The 21335-nt window shown below is 42.1% G+C and overlaps 1 long non-coding RNA gene across 1 annotated transcript in view; it reads left to right on the top strand.

Annotated features, from left to right (window-relative positions):
* LOC143837745 (uncharacterized) overlaps nucleotides 1-18090 on the top strand; it is a 58797-nt gene extending 40707 nt beyond the window's left edge. The window contains exon 3 of the long non-coding RNA XR_013231078.1: nucleotides 18018-18090. This is a non-coding gene — a long non-coding RNA (uncharacterized LOC143837745). The remainder of the gene's footprint in view (nucleotides 1-18017) is intronic.
* The last annotated feature ends 3245 nt before the right edge of the window (nucleotides 18091-21335 follow it).

The raw sequence follows: 21335 nt of genomic DNA, 5'->3' as shown, positions 1-21335 counted from the left end.
TCTTTTCTCAATCAGGTCTGTATTTCCTGGATCTGACTTGCATTCCTTACAGCCATACAGCACCTGTAGGGAACTACTTTTAAAAAGTTTATTCAGTTTGGGTTTGCAGTCTGGGAGAAGGGCAACTGCCCCCCTCAGAGGAGGGATGGGAGCAGTTCCTGTTGGCAGCAGAGGCTAGGACCCACAGTAATGTGTAGACCGTACCGGCTAGATATCACGAAAAATGTTTTCACAGCCAGAGTAGTTCAGCAGTGGAATCAACTGCCTAAGGAGGTGAGTTCCCCCTCACTAGCAGTCTTCAAGCAGCAGCTAGACAGGTACTTATCCTGGAAGCTTTAGGCTGATCTGGACTAGATGGTCTGTATGGCCCCTTCCAAATCTAGGATTCTATTATTCTTGTGCTGTTGCATCCAAGCCAAAACACATCCTAGGCATTATTTGCCCTATTTTGGACCTGCTTGTGCAGTATTTCCCTGATGCTTCAGATAAAGTAAGTCATGAAAGACCATGCCACAGTACATTTGTTAGCCTTTTTAAAGGACTAAACAACATGCTAACCTTTTAAGCTTAAAGCACATTTAAATAGGAACAATCAACAACCCCCTTCTCTGTTCATGTGCCTTCTCTGTTGTGGCCCCTGATTTGTGGAATGGCCTGCTTGAGGTCATGGTCTCCCACTCTACAGGCTTTCTGCAAACTGCACAAAACTGAATAATTCAAGTTGCACTGTACTAAATGGTCCACAAAGTTCCTTGGACAAATGATCAGGCTCTGTGGTCTATACTTCTATGTATAGCCTGGTCTAAGCCGGATCTTACTATGTCATTTGGCATCATTTAATATGTCATGTTAACATAATTTGTGTCAGTTCAGTTCAGTTCAGTTCAGTTCTGTTTTTATTTTTTTTTTAAGATTTCTTATTGGTTCTACAACACAAATCCTATTTCACTGTTTACTGAATGTCCCATCCAGTTGATTGTATTGACTCGCTTTGTGTCATCTGCCTTGAGTCCCAACGAGAAAGTTACCCTATTAAATAACATGAAATTTAAAAAATAAATAAAAATGAATAATACAGAGGTACCAATATTCACCCTTGCCCTTCCCATTAGTTTGCTTTTCCACGTGGATTGTGCAACAGATACTTTCTGATCATAAAAGTAGCAACAGTTTATTCTCTGTTTAGAATATACATTTTCATAGTGACATAAATATACCACTATCACTGGCACTGAGTGAAGAGTTTCCATTGTATACCAGCATTTTCAGCCAATGTGTGTAACTCAATTGTACAAAGTTGTTCTGGGCAAAAGCCTCAGATCTAAAATTTCAGCCCAGGGGATTCAGAACTAAAGGCATAACATAATGGATTTCCTAATTGTAGTACTTCTAGTACTTGTGGGAAAAGTCTAAGTCTCACTTCCAGCTGTGTGACAATGGATAACACTCTTGTATGTTTGCATATACTCCATGGAAAGAACACTGCCAAATTGTTCTCTCCATTCAGTGTATATGTGGCTACACATGAGCAGAAATGTTCAAATGTCACTGGAAACAGATTTGGTTACATTGTGTTCATCCTGAAAGTGTGTGTTTGTGCACACACATGTGTATGCAGAGCATTGTTACAATCGTCTAAAAGAAATTTGAATAAGGTTTGGCATACATACTAATTTGTACTTGAAGAAGCAAAACAGGCATTTTGTAGATGACCAAGAAAGATATTTTTCTTAAATAAACAAAATAAGATTTTTCCTCCTCAAAGGCACAGTTGAAGACTATTGAAGTAAAAGTGCTAACCAGGAAAAATGCAAGAATACGGTACAGGGAAAAGTGTGCCAGGCTCTGTCAAATCTTTTCCACAGTTAATTTTCTTTCTCAGGGTTTGTCCATAATATGAGAACCAGGACCAATTCTGCATGAGGAATCTGCCACTGGTCATCCTCCGGATGTTGGTGGTTTTTAGATCCTCCTTCACATGACATCACCTGCATCCCAAGGCTGTCCAGGAGCTGCCTCGAGTTTCAGCCAGATTTAATTCATGATGACAGAAATCGCCAAAACTCGATTCACCATTCTCAATCACCTGTCCGATTATTGAGCAACCAGTGTGCAACCAAGTGTTTTCCCATATGGAGGGGGGAAAGCGCAGTAGTCTAGTCAACATTGTCCTGCCCTTGCACCCACCTCTCTCTATGCAGTTCCTGATTGCAGACATTAAAACAATGGTGCCGTTCGCATAGCAATGTGTTTGCATATCCACGCACACGCAAAACAGCAGACAAAAAAAATATTTTAATAATTACATTGTCACACAAAACAAACATTTATACATTCCATAGTAAATAAATGGAATTCACAGAAATTTAAATGTTTAAGGGCACATGCTTATATTGGGAGCGGCCAGCAGCAACCACCTATAAACATTTATTTGTTATCTTTTATTTTTAGAACATGAATGGGTCAGGAGGGGGATTTTATGTGGGAGACCTCTCACCCATTGCCAGGCATCTGTGTATTGGGGGTATTTCTTCTGTGCTTAGAATACGCAATTTTTTTTTTTTTACTGGCCATTGCAAGACATGTATGGAGCTCTACCACTACATAAAATAGCAGCAGTTGCATGCTCCACAGAAGAGAGAAACATTACCAAGGACAAAGTAAGCCAACTCATGATCCTTGTGGTCCACTCACCATGCCCAGCAAGGCTTTGTACCCAATCAGGAGTTGAGAATCCCCTTGGGCAGTTCGAGACAGGAAGACAGAAGAGCCTACAAGCTCATCTTGCCAGCCATGTTCTGTGAACAGCTGCACAGCCAAGATAAATTCCAGCTCATAGGGACCATCCTTACCCTTGACCTCATAGGCTACCCCCTTGCCCTCTACCACTGGTATGAGGGGACCAACATAGAGGGACAGTGAGGTTAGAGACCTTCTGGCCATCTTTTCCAATTAGAAGGTCCAGGAGGCTCTCAATGACTCTCATAACTGGGAGGTGAGGATTTGGCACACCAAATGTGGGCTCTGGGGAACAAACGGACAGAGCTCGAGTGCCAAACAAAGACAAAGAGCCTCAGGCAGGAGTACTTTCATTGTGTTAACCACAACAAGTTCTCCAGAGCCAAATCAGTGACTTGCCTCTACTTCAACAGTCATCCAAAATGTGTGGCCTTAAGATAAAGGTGAGGAAGCCTGCCACTGAAGAGAGTAGCCAGAGAACTTGGATGCGGGTCCCTCCACTTCCCAAGTGCTGTCATGGAGACAAGTCGCCTTGGATCCAGGGACTGAGTTCATCATCCTGGACCTCATCCCCATAGAACAAAGGGAATTCCATGGCTATAAGTGCTCCATATCTCTTGATGCTGGCAACCCAGGAACCCCAGGGTCAGGATTGAGGTGTCCAAACCCTTTGACATGTGCCCAGTATCCCTACCCTCCCAGCCCCTGTGCATCTAGCTGGCAGCCCTGAGAACTTTTCTGGGTTGCTGGATACAACCTGTGCTTTAAATTCATAGCACATCCTCTTCCTGAACCAGCACCCCCATCCCTCGCAACACTAGGGTGGAGGCAAAGGTAAACAACTTGTGCAACGCCAGATCAATAAGCAACAAGACCTCTACCCTGCAAAACTACTTTGCAGAACAAAGAGCGGACCTGGCGTGCGTGACAGAAACCTGGACCAGGGAGGGCGAAACAGTTGCCCTCAAAGACCTAGCCCCTGTATGCTGCCCTAGCCGGCCACGCCCTGTGGCCGCTGTGCTGGATTAGCCGGGGCTGCAAAGCCTCACCGGAGCAAGGTCAAGTCCAGTCTGTGTTGCCAGGAGGTAAATCAGCACAGTGCAGGGGCAATACAGGAAGTAGTCAAAACAAGCCAAGGTCGGAGTCCAGTCATCAGATATTTACACAAAGCTAGTCCACTTTACCGAGTGCGTTGTCAAAATCTGGTGCCGTGGTCAGAGAAGCCGAGGGAAGCCAGTAATAATCAGTCCGATGTCCAAGAAGAGTAGTCAAGCCGGTGCTGGGGTCTCAGGAGCCAGAGGAAGTCAAAACAAAGTGCAGGAATTAAAAGCTGGTCTGAAGGATATCTACATAAAATTGCTTCCACAAAGAAGCCTCTTGCCGTGTCAGCTAAATGCAGCCCAGCTTATTCCCTGCACCTGGGGGATGACTCACTTCGATCTCCCCCAAAGTGCTTTCAGCTGGGCCCCATCTAATTTGACAGCTCGCCTGCAGCCGATGGCCCCTTTGGCGTTCTGTCAACCCCACCCTATGTTGTCACCTGCGCCTTTCGAGAGAATCATCAGAATCTGATCCAGCCTGCTGTTGCCATGCCAGTGTCCGGGATCTCTCTGGCTGCCTGGAGCAGCCCTCCCCAGGGTCCTCGTCAGACTCCCCTGAGTATTTAGCCTGATCTGGGTCAGCTGCTGGGTCCGATTGCTCTGGCAACTCGGGAGGAGGCAGCGGGGGTGCGACATCCTGCCGGGTTCTCTGTCCTCCACCAGTCTTGGACAGTGGTGCAGGGACGAGGGGTGGCAATCCTATCCCAAGAGGCTTTCTCCTTCAGGGCCATTCCTGCACCATCAATACCAGCCAATGAATGTGTTGGCCTTGGATGGGGATCAATCAAGAGCGTGGCCATCTGGCTGGTGTATACCGCCAGATGCCCTGCCTGCCCTGCTAGCGGTGGTGGCAGCCTGCGCTCTACAGTTCTCCAGTCTATTAGTCCTGGGGGACTTTAACGTCCATGCTGAGCTACCATCCTCTAGAATTGGACAGGACCTGGTGTCAACCATGGCAACCATGGCTCTCACAGTTTGTTGTTGGCCCCACCCATCAAGCAGGTCACACCCTGGATCTTATTTCCGGCATAGGTCTGGATGTGGCTCTGGTCACGGCAACTGCCATGCCATGGTCAGACCACTATGCTCTAAAGGCTTGGCTAAGGCTACTGCCACCTCCTCAGTTGGGCGCCAAGCAAATTTTAGCTCGCCCGCGGAGACGTATGAATCCAATTGGATTCCTGAACGCTCTGCGGGAACCAATGCCTCCCAGCACGTCTCTCAATGGTCAGCAACTGGCATGACAGACTGCTGACTGCCATTGATGAGATAGCTCCCCGATGCCCTCTCCGGCCCCATCTCAAGCGGGCCCCCTGGTACACCAAGGAGCTTCGCAACAAGAAATGGGAACTGAGATGGCTAGAGCGAGTTTGGAGGAAGACTCGTGACAAAGCCTCGAGAACATCTTATAGAATGCAGATGAAGGTCTATGAGATGGTGGTGAAGTCAGTAAAACACAATTTTATTCGGCTACCATTGCATCTGCAGACTCACGCCCGACTCAATTGTTTAAGGTAGTTCGACCCCTCACTGCCCTGGTTGAAGGGCAACAAAACAGTAGCCAATTGGATATCAGCTGTGCGGCATTTGCAAGTCATTTTGCAGATAAAATCTCAACACTCCGCCATGACCTCCCTCCAACTTTAGATACAAAAAGTGAACTAAAGGCCCCTTGGCTGTCTTTGGAGAAAACTATGAGTAACTTCAGATGACTCACGCTGACCAAAGTGGACAGGATACTAGCAACAGCATGGGCAACCACATGCCCACTAGACCCTTGCCCATCCTAGCTCTTAAAAACAGCTGGCATAAGGATAAAGGGCCTCCTCCGGGAGATAATCAACCTATCTTTCACAATGGGATAATTCCCGGAGGGATTGAAAGAGGCTGTGGTATGCCCACTGCTGAAAAAAACATCTCTAGATCCGCGAGAGCCTAACAACTACAGACCTGTCTCGCATTTAGCGTTTCTGGGGAAGATGATAGAAAGGGCAGTTGCAAACCAACTGATGGAATACCTGGAAGAAGCTTCGGTCCTATACCCATCCCAGTCAGGTTGCCGGCCTGGCCAAGGGGTAGAGAGCGCTAGTCACCCTGACAGATGACCTCCATTGCCAGTTGGACCGAGGCGGGTCGGCAGCACTGCTGATATTACTACACCTCTCAGCAGCGTTCGACACAGTCGTTCATGAGCTTCTAGCTTGCTGCCTCATTGATGCTGGAATACGAGGGACAGCCCTTCAATGGCTGATCTCCTTCCTCCGGGATCGTGGACAGAGAGTTGCAATAGGAGAGAAAACACCAGACCAACGGCAACTTACTTGTGGAGTCCCACAAGGAGCGGTCCTCTCTCCTATCCTATTCAACATCTTCATGCGCCCTCTCGCACAACTTGTATGGAAGTTTGGGCTGGGTTGCCATCAATATGCAGATGACACCCAGCTCTTCCTCCTGATGGATGGCCGCCTTGACTCTCCCCCAGATTCCTGGATACAACGGGCTTTGCCCCTAGTCTGTCATATTATGCAGTGTATTGTCAATGAAAATTCTAAAGACCTCAATTTTTCATGAAGGTTTCGTGGGTGGGAGTTTGTGGTTTTCAGAGACTCTATTTCAAATATCTTTTGTCTAAGTCAGGGAAATCAGCATATTAACAACATTCTGAGTTTCATAAACTTTATTTTAATGTTTTGACTCACCAAAAGACATTAATTTACCATTCAATTAGGTCAGTGGTTTCAAAATATTGGAATCCTGGAAAAGGGTTTCCTCAATGGGAAGATTATAATTTTGTTAGTTATTTTTCTTATCTTCCATTCTTTAAAACAAAACCAGTGCCACAAAACAAGCTAGAAGTATTGTGCAATACCCACAAACAGTCTTCTACAGAAGCATCTCTGCCATTAGTGATTTTATAGTAATATATTACAATATAACTTTGTGATCTTTTCTTGTAGCATATTGCAATGGGGACTACTGAGTGTATTCTTCGGTTGTATTCCCAGGTTACTTTGGAGGCCTAGGAAGCCATGCAATCTGCCTGCCTTGTTTTGCTTTTATACAAGAGCAGCCATCACAACAGCTTTTGGCCTGGGCCAGTATCTAAAATCTCCAAGCTTCAGTGATAGCTAGTCACCACTGAATTCAATGGAGCTTCTCTCTCTGCATATCCATATTTCTTCCTTCTATTCTTTTTAACATGTATTTCTTTGAATGTTGTCTATATGAATATGAGCATGGGGATAGTTTAAGTAGGAAGCCAGTGGAACTTCTCTCTCTGCTGGTGTCTTCCTTTTATATAGACACACTAGATCTAGCTGCATGTTTTCAGATTTACATGGATAAGACACTGTCAACAAGTCAAAGCTGACTTATGGAAACTCCAGCAAGGGGCTTTAATGCAAGTGAGAAACAGAGGTGGAGCCACTGTCTTTCTCTGCAAAGACTTCTTTGGTAGTCTCCCAAGTACCAACATTGCTAGGCTTCTGAGATCTGTCATGATTGGGCTATACCATGCCATCTTCCTTCCCATGAAGGAGAGTTGGTTTTTATACCATGCTTCTCTCTACCTTAAGGAGTCTCAATGTGGCTTACAATCACTTTTCTCTTCCTCTCCCTACAGCAGGCACCTTGTGAGGTAGGTGGGGCTGAGTGAGTTCTGAGAAAACTGTGACTGGCTCAGGTTCATCCAGTGGGCTTCATGTGGAGGTCTACAACTCTTATTCAAGATACCATACTGGCTAATAATTATAAATGAACCATTGCCTATCAATAATGGGTCGGTAATACAGTGCCATAATTTTATATTGAGTACTGAACTAAAAAGGCTAATGAGAAAGTGATGGGAACGGAACCCAATCTGGCATTGTCTTCCATTTTCATTTTCCCTCATGAAAAGCTGATTGACAAGGTCACAGTTGCATGTACAGCCAAAGCCATTAAACACTATATTTTGTAAGTTTCAAAAAGAAGGGGAAATGTGAAATAAAATTTTTCGCATATGTTGCTTGAGTGCAAATGCAGTGGGATATGTGGGACTTCCTCCAACTTTGTTCTTTGGTAGAATGCTATTCACTTACATTTGAAGTCTCCGCTGGCTACAGTTTTTACATTGTTCTTCCAAATGTAATCATTTCTTCCTTTTATCTGATCTCCTACAGTCTCTCTGTTTTCATCAATATTTGACAGCAATTCCCAATGATCCAATATAGTCCACTCTAATATCCTTGTGTGTTCTCTTGTCTCCCTTTGAAATCCAATATCTATGCAGTGAAATAATTTATTGTGCTTTATTAAGATTTTTATTTTTTGCATGTGTTTTAATACTGTCCTTTTGAAATAAGGCTATTTGGAAATTTAAACCAAGTGTTTTTTAAAAAGGGGTTATGAAAGCACTCTGAAGAATCCACTGTTTTTTTTTCTCCCAACAACAGTTAAACCATTTAAAATCTTTTATGAATGTGTTGCTAACTACTATTTGTTTAAATCCCTTGAAAATGAACACACCTTTGCCTACCTCAAGCTAAAACTCTGCTTTCACGTATAGAATCATAGAATCATAGAGTTGGAAGGGGCCATACAGGCCATCTAGTCCAACCCCCTGCTCAACGCAGGATTAGCCCTAAGCATCCTAAAGCATCCAAGAAAAGTGTGTATAGAATCATAGAATCATAGAATCATAGAGTTGGAAGGGGCCATACAGGCCATCTAGTCCAACCCCCTGCTCAACGCAGGATTAGCCCTAAGCATCCTAAAGCATCCAAGAAAAGTGTGTATCCAACCTTTACTTGAAGACTTCCAGTGAGGGGGCGCTCACCACCTCCTTAGGCAGCCTATTCCACTGCTGAACGACTCTGACTGAAAAAAACTTTTTCCTGATATCTAGCCTATATCGTTGTACTTGAAGTTTAAACCCATTACTGCGTGTCCTTTCCTCTGCAGCCAGCAGAAACAGCATCCTGCCCTCCTCCAAGTGACAACCTTTCAAATACTTAAAGAGGGCTATCATGTCCCCTCTCAACCTCCTTTTCTCCAGGCTGAACATTCCCAAGTCCCTCAACCTACCTTCATAGGGCTTGGTCCCTTGGCCCCAGATCATCTTGGTCGCTCTCCTCTGTACCCTTTCAATTTTATCGATGTCCTTCTTGAAGTGAGGCCTCCAGAACTGCACACAGTACTCCAGGTGTGGTCTGACCAGTGCCGTATACAATGGGACTATGACATCTTGTGATTTTGAGGTGATGCCTCTGTTGATACAGCCCAAAATGGCATTTGCCTTTTTTACCGCTGCATCACACTGCCTGCTCATGTTTAGTTTACAATCCACAAGTACCCCAAGGTCTCGTTCACACACAGCATTCTTGTCCATGGTATGACACTCATCATGTCTCTGAGTTTATTAAAGTTTGCCCTACGAAAATCCAACATCCGCGTCTGGCTACAAGCTTCCTTGGCTCCCCATCTCAAAAGGAATTCTATGAGGACATGGTCACTTCCCCCTAGGGTCCCCACCTCCTTCACCTCATCCACCAACTCTTGCCTGTTGGTCAGTATTAAGTCCAGTATGGCTGAACCTCTTGTGGGTTCATCTACCATTTGATAAATGAAATTGTCAGCCAGGCAGGTCAGAAAGTTGCATGACTGAGGACGCTTCGCAGAGTTTGTTTCCCAGCACACAACTGGGAAATTGAAGTCACCCATGATGACAAGGTCCTGCCGCTTGGATATTTTCTCAAGCTGCTCACAAAGTGCAGCATCCACATCCTCTCGTTGGTCAGGCGGACGGTAGCAGACACCAACCACCACACTGTTTGTTTTCCCCTCGCTTATTTTCACCCAGATGCTTTCCACATACAAAGATTTGTTGTTGTATACAAAGATTTGTTGTTGTTGTTTTTAAATGGGTGACTTTTTCTGGGTTACTGTAGTTGTTTAAATGTGAATGTTTTCTATTTCTATGAAACGTATATTTTGTAGATAGATGATACTATTCCCATGAGTATTAATAGTACAATCCTAAACAGAGCTATAACTTTCTTAATCCACTAAAGTCAGTTAGTTTAGAAAGGAGTAACTTCGCTTAGGATTGTACTGTTGTCCAGAAGGGTGACTCCAAAATATGCATATTGTGAGCATTAAGTAGTAAACATGTTAGATAAGATTAATTTAATGAGGCCAAGCAGGATTCCAGTGGCAGTGTTGAGGCTAACAAAACAACAAACCTACAGGAAACAGATGAAATTGGCTATACCTCCACTTTTTATGTATTCTAGCCACTTGCCCAAGATATCATTTTCCCCCTCAATGATCTAATTGAAAATTGCCACAAAACCAGTATATTGACATGTCAGATTAGACTAGTTTTCTTGCACATGGTAGTAACTTGATGGCACTTTTGTGACATGTATTAGAATGTCTGGACCAGGCCATGGTTACATTTGACTCTATGAGCTTATTAACAGTAAACAACTAATATCATAATGATGTGCAGTATGTGAACTAGTGTTGTTCTAGTAATATCTCTGTTCTTGGGTGCTCCAAAATGTGCCATTATACTGAGGTGGATGAAGCTGTTTTCATGGAATGTAATTTTACGTAGTTCATGCTCTTTCTGGAAGTATGATTCCTGTACTCACCTATTGTTTCTGTGTGAATTATCAACAGTTCTGATAATTTTGACAGTCCACTTAATCAAGTTTTGAAAGATGGAGATTTTATTGTATTCCTTTGTATCATGGTGATTTCTACACCTATGACTTTCTGTCACAATTATGATGGTCAGCCCCTCTCACCAACTATGAAATGATATATTGAAGTTTCATATTTGCATGAACACATCAGATCCTTGGAGTGTTATCCTTTGGAGTTTGCACAAATGCAATTCTTCCCCTTAAAACAACCAAATTCCCCACTGAAGAGAACATCAATGGAAGCACAATTCCTCACTATCAAGCATAGGAATGTTCAATACTTCATTTTGGGTTAGGTAATCCATTTCATCTGTTTGCATGTGATCTGATTTCCAGCAGCTATGTCCCAGTTGACCTTCTTCATCAGCCGAGAAGTGAGATGAAAGATGTTTTGATTTTCAAAGAAGGAAAAAAGGTATATATATTTATATTATATAGTATAATATAATATATATATCACAGAAGCTACTCATTGCACATAACAAGCTGGCAGCACATCATGCTGTGGACACCTGTATGTATTTTCTACCTTAACTTAAGGCAAATATTTTCAGGGTTCTTCTATGATCATCTTCCAAATACTATGAGCAAAGGCCATTTCCATCACTGTATTCCTTGAACTAGTAGTTTACAAATCTTGTAGATCAGAATATGAATAGAGATTATTATAAATACAAACTGTATAATCTGCCTTATTCTATGATTCCAGAATGCTTAAAAATGTATAAAAGCAATAAACATGATCCAAATACCTATTCTAGGAGCTTACAAGAGCTTGATACTCCTAGTGGGATGTTATATTAATCCCATTTTGTTATCTGTCAACAGTTGGGAATGCTCCTCAAGCATTCAAAGTATTCTGATTATTCATTAGATTTGATCTTGTTTTATTATTTAGTATTTATTTATTGGATTTATAGACTGCCGGTCCTGGCCAGGCCAGCTTGTGGCAGTTTACAATAAAAATATTAAAACCATTAAAAACTCCATTACAATTGGGGCATACAGTTGGTACAAACAACACAGTTGATGGCGGCAATAAAACAATACCCTGTTATCTCCTGCATACCCTTCATTCTTTTGCTCACGATTTATGTCCTCAATAGATGACCCCAGGTGATGTCAACCTAGGGGGTGCTGATCACAAGGAAGGGAGGGGCTCGATTTTACTGCCCCGGTCTCCAGCCCATCCTCAACCAAATGTATGGCAGAAAAGCTCCATCTTGCAGGCCCTGCAGAACCCAGAGAACCCAGGGCCCTCAGGACATCTGGGAGCTCATTTCACCAGAAAGAGGCCTGGATTGAAAAGGCCCTGGCCCTGGTTGAGGCCAGGCACATTTTCCGGGAGCCTAGAACAACCAGCAAATTCATACCCGCAGAGCGGAGCACCCTGTGGGGGGCATAAGGAGATAAGCGGTCCCACAGATAGGTAGGACCCTGGCCGGATATAGCCTTAAAGGTCAAAATCAGAACCTTGAACTTGATCCAGAAGCTAACCGGCAACCAATGCAGCCACCCAGCATTGGCAGGACATGGGCCCTCCATGAAGACCTCATGAGGACCCTAGCACCTGCATTCTGTACCAATTGCAATTTCCATGTCAGAGACAAGGGTAGGCCCGCGTTGAGTGAGTTACAGAAGTGGCCTGAATGCTGGGGCCCACCTTCTGCTGTCACCAGAAACCACCTTTGTCCAAGCCATATTGCTCACTGAATACCAGCCACATTGGAAGCCCCTGCTTCTGATAGAATAGAGGGGGTACTTAATAAATTTGCAGATGACAGTAAACTGGGAGGAGTAGCAAACACACCAGAAGACAGAATCAGAATATAAGATTATCCTGACAGGCTAGAAAACTGGGCTAAAATGAATTTCAATAGTGAGAAAAGTAAAGTTTTTAATTTAGGTAGAAAAATTCATATGCATCACTATAGGATAGGTGAAACTTGTCTTCGCATGAGTACATGTGAAAAAGATCTGGGGTTCTTAGTAGACGAGACACTGAAGATGAGTCAGCAGTGTGACTCGGTAGCTAAAAAAGGCAAATGGGATTTTGGGCTATATTAAAAGAAGTATGGTGTCCATTTAATGTGAGGGAATGTTACTGCTTTACTTGAATCTGGTAAGACCTCACTTGGAATACTATGTTCAGTTTTGGGCACCACAGCTGAAGAAAGACATAGAGAATCTGAGCCAGGGACTGGAGCATTGGGTGTTTCAAAATCAGTTCAAATTGATTCGGGCTGCATCTGTAATGGTCCTTTTTATTTGTGTGCATATGCCTACTCTCTTGAAGCTAAGACAACCTATCAAATTTAGTTCACATTATTCAATTTCACATAGACACACAGACATAGTGTAAGACACCACTGGACTCTTATTTTAAACTGTCTCCCATAAATTAAAAATTTGTGAGAGTCTTCAATTTATGCATATTCCCTGTCAACAGAATCCTATGGAATACCTAAATAGTGAATAGACAAAAAAGAATCCTGACTATGCAGCTTTAATAATTATACATGAGTACATCTGTGGGGAGGGACATTCATATAAAAAACTGAGAAAAATTCAATTTGGTGCCATTTGTAAAGACATTTGGGTTAGTAAAGAGAAATGTACCATAACTCACTTTCCAGGATTTTAATGAATACTGTTGCTCCTGATCTCAAGATTATGGACATATGGTTGTGAAAAAGTATGAATAAGATCCAAATGGAAACCTCAAGTTACTACACATTAGAAGCAGGACTTCTATCAAACCTGACATAAGAAAGTCCAAGTCTGTGTACCAATGCCTTGGACCGAATATATGTTGATCAAAGAGTCACATCAACAAACAGAGGAAAGCCCACAGATACTGACTGACTGCAGCACTGAACAGCACACATTTGAGAGAAGTTAGCCAAAGGCCACTTGAATACTTCTGCAGATGACGGCAGTATTCTAAACCCAGCACAATATGGACTGCAGCCAGAACGTGGGACAGAAAACAACATTAGTAGTGCTGATGGACAATGTCCTGCTGTTTTGGGGTGGAGGGGAGCGATTCCATTCCTATTCCCTCTGAAGAATTCTACATAGTTAGCTATGAGATACTGTTGTCCTGTTTATGTGGAAAAAAGCAAGAATCTAAGAACATTATTCCAATTTTCGTAGTTCGTAGTTCTACGTAGTTCGAACTACGTAGTTCGTAGTTCGTAGAGAATCCCACTGAAAGGGTGGGTCTTCTGTCACTACTTTCTAAAGGACCAGGGTCTGTTTGAATCCTGTCTCTTACTGATTAGGGGCTGATTTACATGAACACTCTTTAGAGCTTATTTTAACTTCATCATCCTGGTTTGAATATGCGCACACCAAATCCATGTGCACACAGGACTTTGGGAACATCCTGACAATAGGCAAATGAAGTCTCTTGAACTTGCATAACCTAATCTAGCATAACCATGGAGACTTTGGTTCAAATCCATGCTCAGACATGAACAACATTTGTTGCATTTGGTGCAATCTCTCTCTCTCTTTCTCTTCAACCTACCTCACAAAATTGTTGTAAGAAATTAGGGATATATCATGTATATATCATGTACATCACCATGATCTTCCAGAAAAAAGACTAGGTTATAATAAGGCTATATGCATAACTCAGACATATAAAAACACACATATTATGCAGAGTTCCAGAATCCCATTCTTAGAGAATATAGCACAACTTTCTCAAGTGTGGCCCAACTTTTTTTTATCACTAGTGCCAACTTTCAGGGATAGCCAGATTCTTTAGCAAAAAGGACTTTCTTTAAATTGTTGTGTCCCCGGATTTTACATAAACTGGTTTACATAACATGGAATTATGTTAGATCCTGTGAGCTTAGTCATTATATTTAATATACACTGATTGTATTACTGAAGAATATAACAAAGAAAATATTTTAAGTATACACATATTGTAGAGGCTGACTTCAATAAACTAGTTTGAAAAAGTGCACAATCTTTTAATGATATATTACTTCAAGTGTGTCAGTGATTAAATATTTTTAGCAATCATTATAAAGGTGATACTTCAGCTTAGCCTACACTTACCATCATTCTTTTTCCTTGGACTGAAGGAGATACTTGTACTGAACCTGAGATTCCAATCATATTTCCATATCTTTTTTATGCAACACCACCCAGAATTTAAAACATCCTGATTAGGTCAGAGAAACTAATTTTCTAGGACTTTTATGACATTGAAAATGAAATGCTGCATATCTCTATAAAAGTCTTGGGTTTTTTTTTCATTCCCTTCCAAAAGATTGGAGGGGGGGGGGGGATATTGATGTTGTGAACCAACAATGAAAGGCATGCCAAAATACTTCAGCAAAATAATTTTATGGTGCAAGTGGATTATGAAAGGTGCTTGGAGCATTGATTCAGTATTTAGTTCTTTTCCAGAATAACATATGAATAGAGCCATAAATTAAAAATCTAGCATGACTCAGCCAAATCAATTTTTTTAAATATGATTGAGGATGAATAATTTATACAGTAATATATTGGTTTAATTGTTCATTTACAAAATCTATAACTATCTGTACACAGCAATATACATAGAACCAGTTTCTAAAGGTCCTGATTTCAAACAAATTATTGTTGTTGTTATGTGCGAAGTCGTGTCCGACCCATCGCGACCCCATGGACAATGATCCTCCAGGCCTTCCTGTCCTCTACCATTCCCCGAAGTCCATTTAAGTTTGCACCTACTGCTTCAGTGACTCCATCCAGCCACCTCATTCTCTGTCGTCCCCTTCTTCTTTTGCCCTCGATCGCTCCCAGCATTAGGCTCTTCTCCAGGGAGTCCTTCCTTCTCATGAGGTGGCCAAAGTATTTGAGTTTCATCTTCAGGATCTGGCCTTCTAAAGAGCAGTCAGGGTTGATCTCCTCTAGGACTGACCGGTTTGTTCGCCTTGCAGTCCAAGGGACTCGCAAGAGTCTTCTCCAGCACCAGAGTTCAAAAGCCTCAATTCTTTCACGCTCGGCCTTCCTTATGGTCCAACTTTCGCAGCCATACATTGCAACTGGGAAGACCATAGCCTTGACTAAACGCACTTTTGTTGGCAGGGTGATGTCTCTGCTTTTTAGGATGCTGTCTAGATTTGCCATAGCTTTCCTCCCCAGGAGCAAGCGTCTTTTAATTTCTTTGCTGCAGTCCCCATCTGCAGTGATCTTGGAGCCCAGGAAAATAAAATCTGTCACTATCTCCATTTCTTCCCCATCTATTTGCCAGGAATTGAGAGGGCCGGATGCCATGATCTTTGTTTTCTTGATGTTGAGTTTCAAGCCAACTTTTGCACTCTCCTCCTTCACCCGCATCAACAGGCTCTTTAGTTCCTCTTCACTTTCTGCCATTAGAGTGGTATCATCTGCATATCTGAGGTTGTTGATATTTCTCCCTGCAATCTTTATCCCAATTTGTGACTCCTCTAATCCCGCATTTCTCATGATGTGCTCTGCATACAAATTAAATAGGCAAGGCGACAGTATACAGCCTTGCCGAACTCCTTTCTCAATTTTGAACCAGTCAGTGATTTCATGTTCAGTTCTCACTGTTGCTTCTTGACCTGCATATAAATTTCTCAAGAGACAAATAAGATGCTCTGGTATTCCCATCTCTTTAAGAACTTGCCACAATTTGTTGTGCTCCACACAATCAAAGGCTTTAGCATAGTCAATGAAGCAGAAGTAGACGTTCTTCTGGTACTCCCTAGCTTTCTCCATGATCCAGCGTATGTTGGCAATTTGATCTCTAGTTCCTCTGCCTCTTCGAAATCCTGCCTGTACTTCTGGAAGTTCTCGGTCCACATATTGCTGGAGCCTAGCTTGTAGGATTTTGAGCATAACTTTGCTAGCATGAGAAATTAGTGCAATGGTGTGGTAGTTTGAACATTCTTTGGCATTGCTCTTCTTTGGGATTGGAATGTAAACTGACCTTTTCCAATCCTGTGGCCATTGTTGAGTTTTCCAAATTTGCTGGCATATTGAGTGTAGCACTTTTACTGCATCGTCCTTTAAGATTTTGAATAGTTCAACTGGAATGCTGTCACCACCACTAGCTTTATTGTTGCTCAGACTTCCTAAGGCCCATTTGACTTCACATTCCAGGATGTCTGGCTCCAGGTCAGTAACTACCCCACTGTGGTCATCAGGGATGTTAAGCTCGCTCTTGTATAGTTGTTCTGTATAATTTTGCCACCTTTGTTTAATCTCTTCTGCTTCTGTGAGGTCCCTACCATTTTGGTCCCTTATCATACCCAACTTTGCATGAAACGTTCTCTTCATATCTCCAATTTTCTTGAAAAGATCTCTGGTCCTCCCCATTCTATTGTTTTCTTCTATTTGTTTGCACTGTTCATTTAAGAAGGAATTCTTATCTCTTCTAGCTTTTCTCTGGAATTCTGCATTCAATTGGGTGTATCTTTCTCTTTCTCCCTTGCCTTTCACTTCCCTTCTCTCCTTAGCTATTTGTAAAGCTTCCTCAGACAGCCATTTTGATTTCTTGCATTTCTTTTTCTTTGGGATGGTTTTAGTTGCTACCTCTTGTACAATGTTGCGAACCTCCGTCCATAGTTCTTCAGGCACTCTGTCTATCAGATCTAATTCCTTAAATCTATTTGTCACCTCTACTGTGTATTCGTTGGGGATATGATTTAGTTCATACCTGAGTGGCCTAGTGCTTTTCCCTACTTACTTCAATTTAAGCCTAAATTTTGCAACAAGAAGCTCATGATCTGAGCCACAATCAGCTCCTGGTCTTGTTTTTATTGACTGGATAGAACTTTTCCATCTTTGGCTGCAGAGCACATAGTCAATCTGATTTCTGTGTTGACCGTCTGGTGATGTCCATGTGTAGAGTCGTCTCTTGGGTTGTTGGAAAAGAGTGTTTGCTATGACCATTGTATTCTCTTGACAAAATTCTACCAGCCTGTGCCCTGCTTCATTTTGTACTCCAAGGCCAAACTTGCCTGTTATCCCGGTTATCTTTTGGCTTCCTACTTTAGCATTCCAATCCCCCATGATGATAAGCACATCATTTTTTGGCGTTGCTTCTAGAAGGTGTTGTAGGGCTTCATAGAACTGATCAACTTCATCCTCTTCAGCAGCAGTGGTTGGGGCATAGACCTGGATCACTGTGATGTTGAAAGGTTTGCCTTGGATTCGAACTGAGATCATTCTGTCATTTTGGGGATTGTATCCCAAGACTGCTTTTCCTACTCTCTTATTGATTATGAAGGCTACTCCATTTCTTCTGCGAGATTCTTGTCCACAGTAGTATACCTGATGGTCATCTGAATTAAATTCACCCATTCCTGTCCATTTTAGTTCACTGATTCCTAAAATACAAATTATTATAATCCCATAAATAAAAACTGATGACCTAAATATGACCTGTATAGTATTTTAACAATAAAATTCTTATGGAATGCTAGGTGTGTTAATTTTCACATTGACTTTGCAGGATATGGCTCTCCTTAGTTTTGTCACATGGGAGTGGCTTTGTAAATGTGTCTGCAACCATATCCTCAGTGGGACAATACTCTAGTTCAATAAACCCTTCCTTCTGCATGTTCTTTACAAGGTAATATTTTCCATTTATATGCTTGGTTCTCAAATTAATTATTTCAGCCTGTGCAAGCCTTATGCATCCCTCATTATCATCAAAAATTGCACTGGTCTGGGTTCTTCTGTTCCAAATTCCTGTATTAATTGTTATATTTTCTTCAGCTGCTTATATGCCTCTGCCACCAACACAAATTCTGCATCTGTAGAGGATATCTGCTCCCCTTTTCCTTCACTCCCAAGGCAAAGGTCATTCATAAGCATAATTCCATCATATTTTCTCTCCCTCTTCCTTTTTCCTGCCCTTGAAAGGAAACTCCTCCACCACCTACACTGTACAGCATAGTTGGTCTCTCCTCATTGCTCAGTTTTATCCTCGCAGTCAGTCTGTCCATACATTGCTGCCTTGTGAGAATCAGATGCCTGGTTAAATAAAACAAAACAGGGAAAGGTTTATATTGTGTTGTGTGTGCTGTTTGCATGCCCTCCGTTGAGCATTAGGCTGAAGAACAGAAGGGTCTTGGTTCAATTCTAGGTTTGGGTGCTGGTTTTTTTCTCACAGAACTCCTCACAGAACTGGCCAACTAACTCCCCCGCCCCTTTCTGAGTTCTTCATGCCTATTCATGCTGATTCAGTTCACATTTTTTTTTGCTTATGAAAAGCTCAAAACTGGCTGTACTGCCCTGACTTGGTTATAGCTCCTTTATGCATCAAGATGGAACAAAACTTCTTACCAAATGGACAGTTTAAATAAACTGATGGAATATGGGTCAATGGCCAAACATACATCTATGATGCACAATAAATCAACATCGGAATTCAGAAGAAAATTGAATCCAATATTAGATTATATTGAACAGTAGAAACTGAGATAAAAAGAAATAATTGATCTTTAGGCTATATATGCTAACTTTGGGGAAAATGCAAACTCTGGAAAAATGCAGTATGTGGTATATAATATAAAGATGATACAAAAGGTATATATTATCAAATGGCAGCTTTATGCTTATCTTTTCCCCACTTCCATATGGGCACCCTTTTGGTCTTTTCCACCCACACGGAATTTGCCTAGGAGAATCTTCTTGGTGGTAAATCCTTATTTGCTCAAGCTGATTTCCCCCCCAGCTTTGCATCTCCTTTTGGTTCTTAGGGATCTGCTTGTGCTTCATCTGCAAAGTTCATCATACTCAGTTGAACTTCTTCTGGATGCTGCACTTTGCTTTCTTGCATTGGGGAATGTGTGTGTGAGTGGGGGGGGGGCAGGAAGGTTATTTGACTTTAGACTATCAGCTATAGGTTTTCAGGTATTCCCCATGCAGGCCAACTGCTTTTCTAATTAGTTGCCAAAAATTACATATTGCCATCCAGCAGTGTCTCTGCTTAACCTAAAGATTTCTATTCTTGTTTATTTTCCAATGTAGAGATGAATGGTGGACTAATGGTGTCCTTGTGGAGGATGTACTAATGTCCACCATGGAGGAGCTTCTGTGTACATTCTGTAAGAACCTATTTTGTATGTAAAAAAATACCAGATTCATGTTCTGTATGAGGAACATGTGAAGAAAAATAGACCAGGTGACCAGATCATGATTAACTAAGGCATTTTAAGAGACTCCACAAAGCTTCCTGCTTCTGAAATAAAGAATGCCTGGGTTTTGCTAAAACAGCCTCTGGATTGCAAAATACAACAGATTAGGAGGTCAACCTTTAATTACAATCTTAACAAATTCCTGATCAAATAGCCTAAAAGTGGTTGACGGTTTTGTTCTTGCAAATAAAGAATCACTCATTAATCTGTGGAATTGATTTTTCCCTCTCAATCATGAGAACACTGTTTTGTGTGAATTTTTTTTTGTTTCTGTAAAAAAATGATGGCAAGAAAGCATTATTCCATTTCTTTTTGAATTATCGCAGATAATGATCCTCATTGCCTTATTTTGCAATTGGTGCAACCTCACAATTATCCTTCCTCCATTCCCTGTTAAATTCATTGTTTCATTTTTGAATCCAGTTAGTATATTTTCCAACCTAGATAAGTATCTGCTGAGCTACCTAGGAAATCCTGTTAATTCAAGGTCTTAGCTCATGGGTGGGATCTCCTCCTCAAAGTATCCCCTGCAACATTTTCCATCTTCTTTTAGGAGATGGATTCCTACCACATTTCCTATTGCTGTTGAGTTACATTAGTTACCTCTGTTTTCAGTTAAGCCAGAAACATGAAGATTGTTTGAATAGTCCATTTCCTTTAAATGGAAATGGTTTGCCCTGAGAAATAAGCAGTTCAGGAAGCAGTTTTACACAGCTCTGTCAATTTTATTATTTCCTAATAGGCCATGCCATATCCTGCGGTAACTCACAAAGTTAGCTAATCAACTGTAAAGGCAAGAATATTGGCAACAACCTTCAGTTTTCCATATAAATATAAAACAAAGATCTATAGGGATGGGCACAAACTGAACCACAAAGCAAAATTTATGACAAATGTTGCTCTGTTTGTGATTTGGGAACAAAGGTTTGTGATGGGCCTACTATCACAAGCTTTCACAAACTTTTAACACAGTTAGTGTTGGTTTGTGGATGAGGCAAGCTGCTCCCAATCACTCCCAAGTCAGAACAGTTTTATCAGTGCCGTGGCGAGCCCAAGGTCACCCAGCTGGTTGCATGTGGGGGAGCGCAGAATCGAACCTGGCATGCCAGATTAGAAGTCTGTACTCCTAACCACTACACCAAACTGGTTCTCATCATACTCTTCCCCCAAGGACCAAAGTGTGGCATAAATGGCCCTCTTCACTTTTCCTCTTGTCACAATCCTGTTAGGCCAGTCTGGAAAATTATTGATTGACTAATTCCCTCTGTAAGCTTTATGGTTGAAGAAGAAGAAGAGTTGGTTCTTATATGCTGCTTTTCTCTACCCAAAGGAGGCTCAAAGCAGCTTACAGTCGCCTTCCCTTTCCTCTCCCCACAACAGACACCCTATGAGATAGGTGAGGCTGAGAGAGCCCTGATATTCCTGCTCGGTCAGAACAGTTTTATCAGTGCCATGGCAAGCCAAAGCTCACCCAGCTGGCTGCATGTGGGGGAGTGCAGAATTGAACCCGGCATGCCAGATTAGAAATCCGCACTCCTAACCACTAACCACTACACCAGAAATGGCTCTGATTAGGGATTGGATCCTGGATCTCCCCATTTTTTAATCTACCTATTACAATAGGCAAC

Source organism: Paroedura picta, chromosome 1 (assembly GCF_049243985.1).
Source record: "Paroedura picta isolate Pp20150507F chromosome 1, Ppicta_v3.0, whole genome shotgun sequence".
In the NCBI taxonomy this organism is placed as follows: domain Eukaryota; kingdom Metazoa; phylum Chordata; class Lepidosauria; order Squamata; family Gekkonidae; genus Paroedura; species Paroedura picta.
The sequence above is the reverse complement of the archived record's forward strand: the minus strand, read 5'-3'. Positions and strand labels throughout refer to the sequence as shown.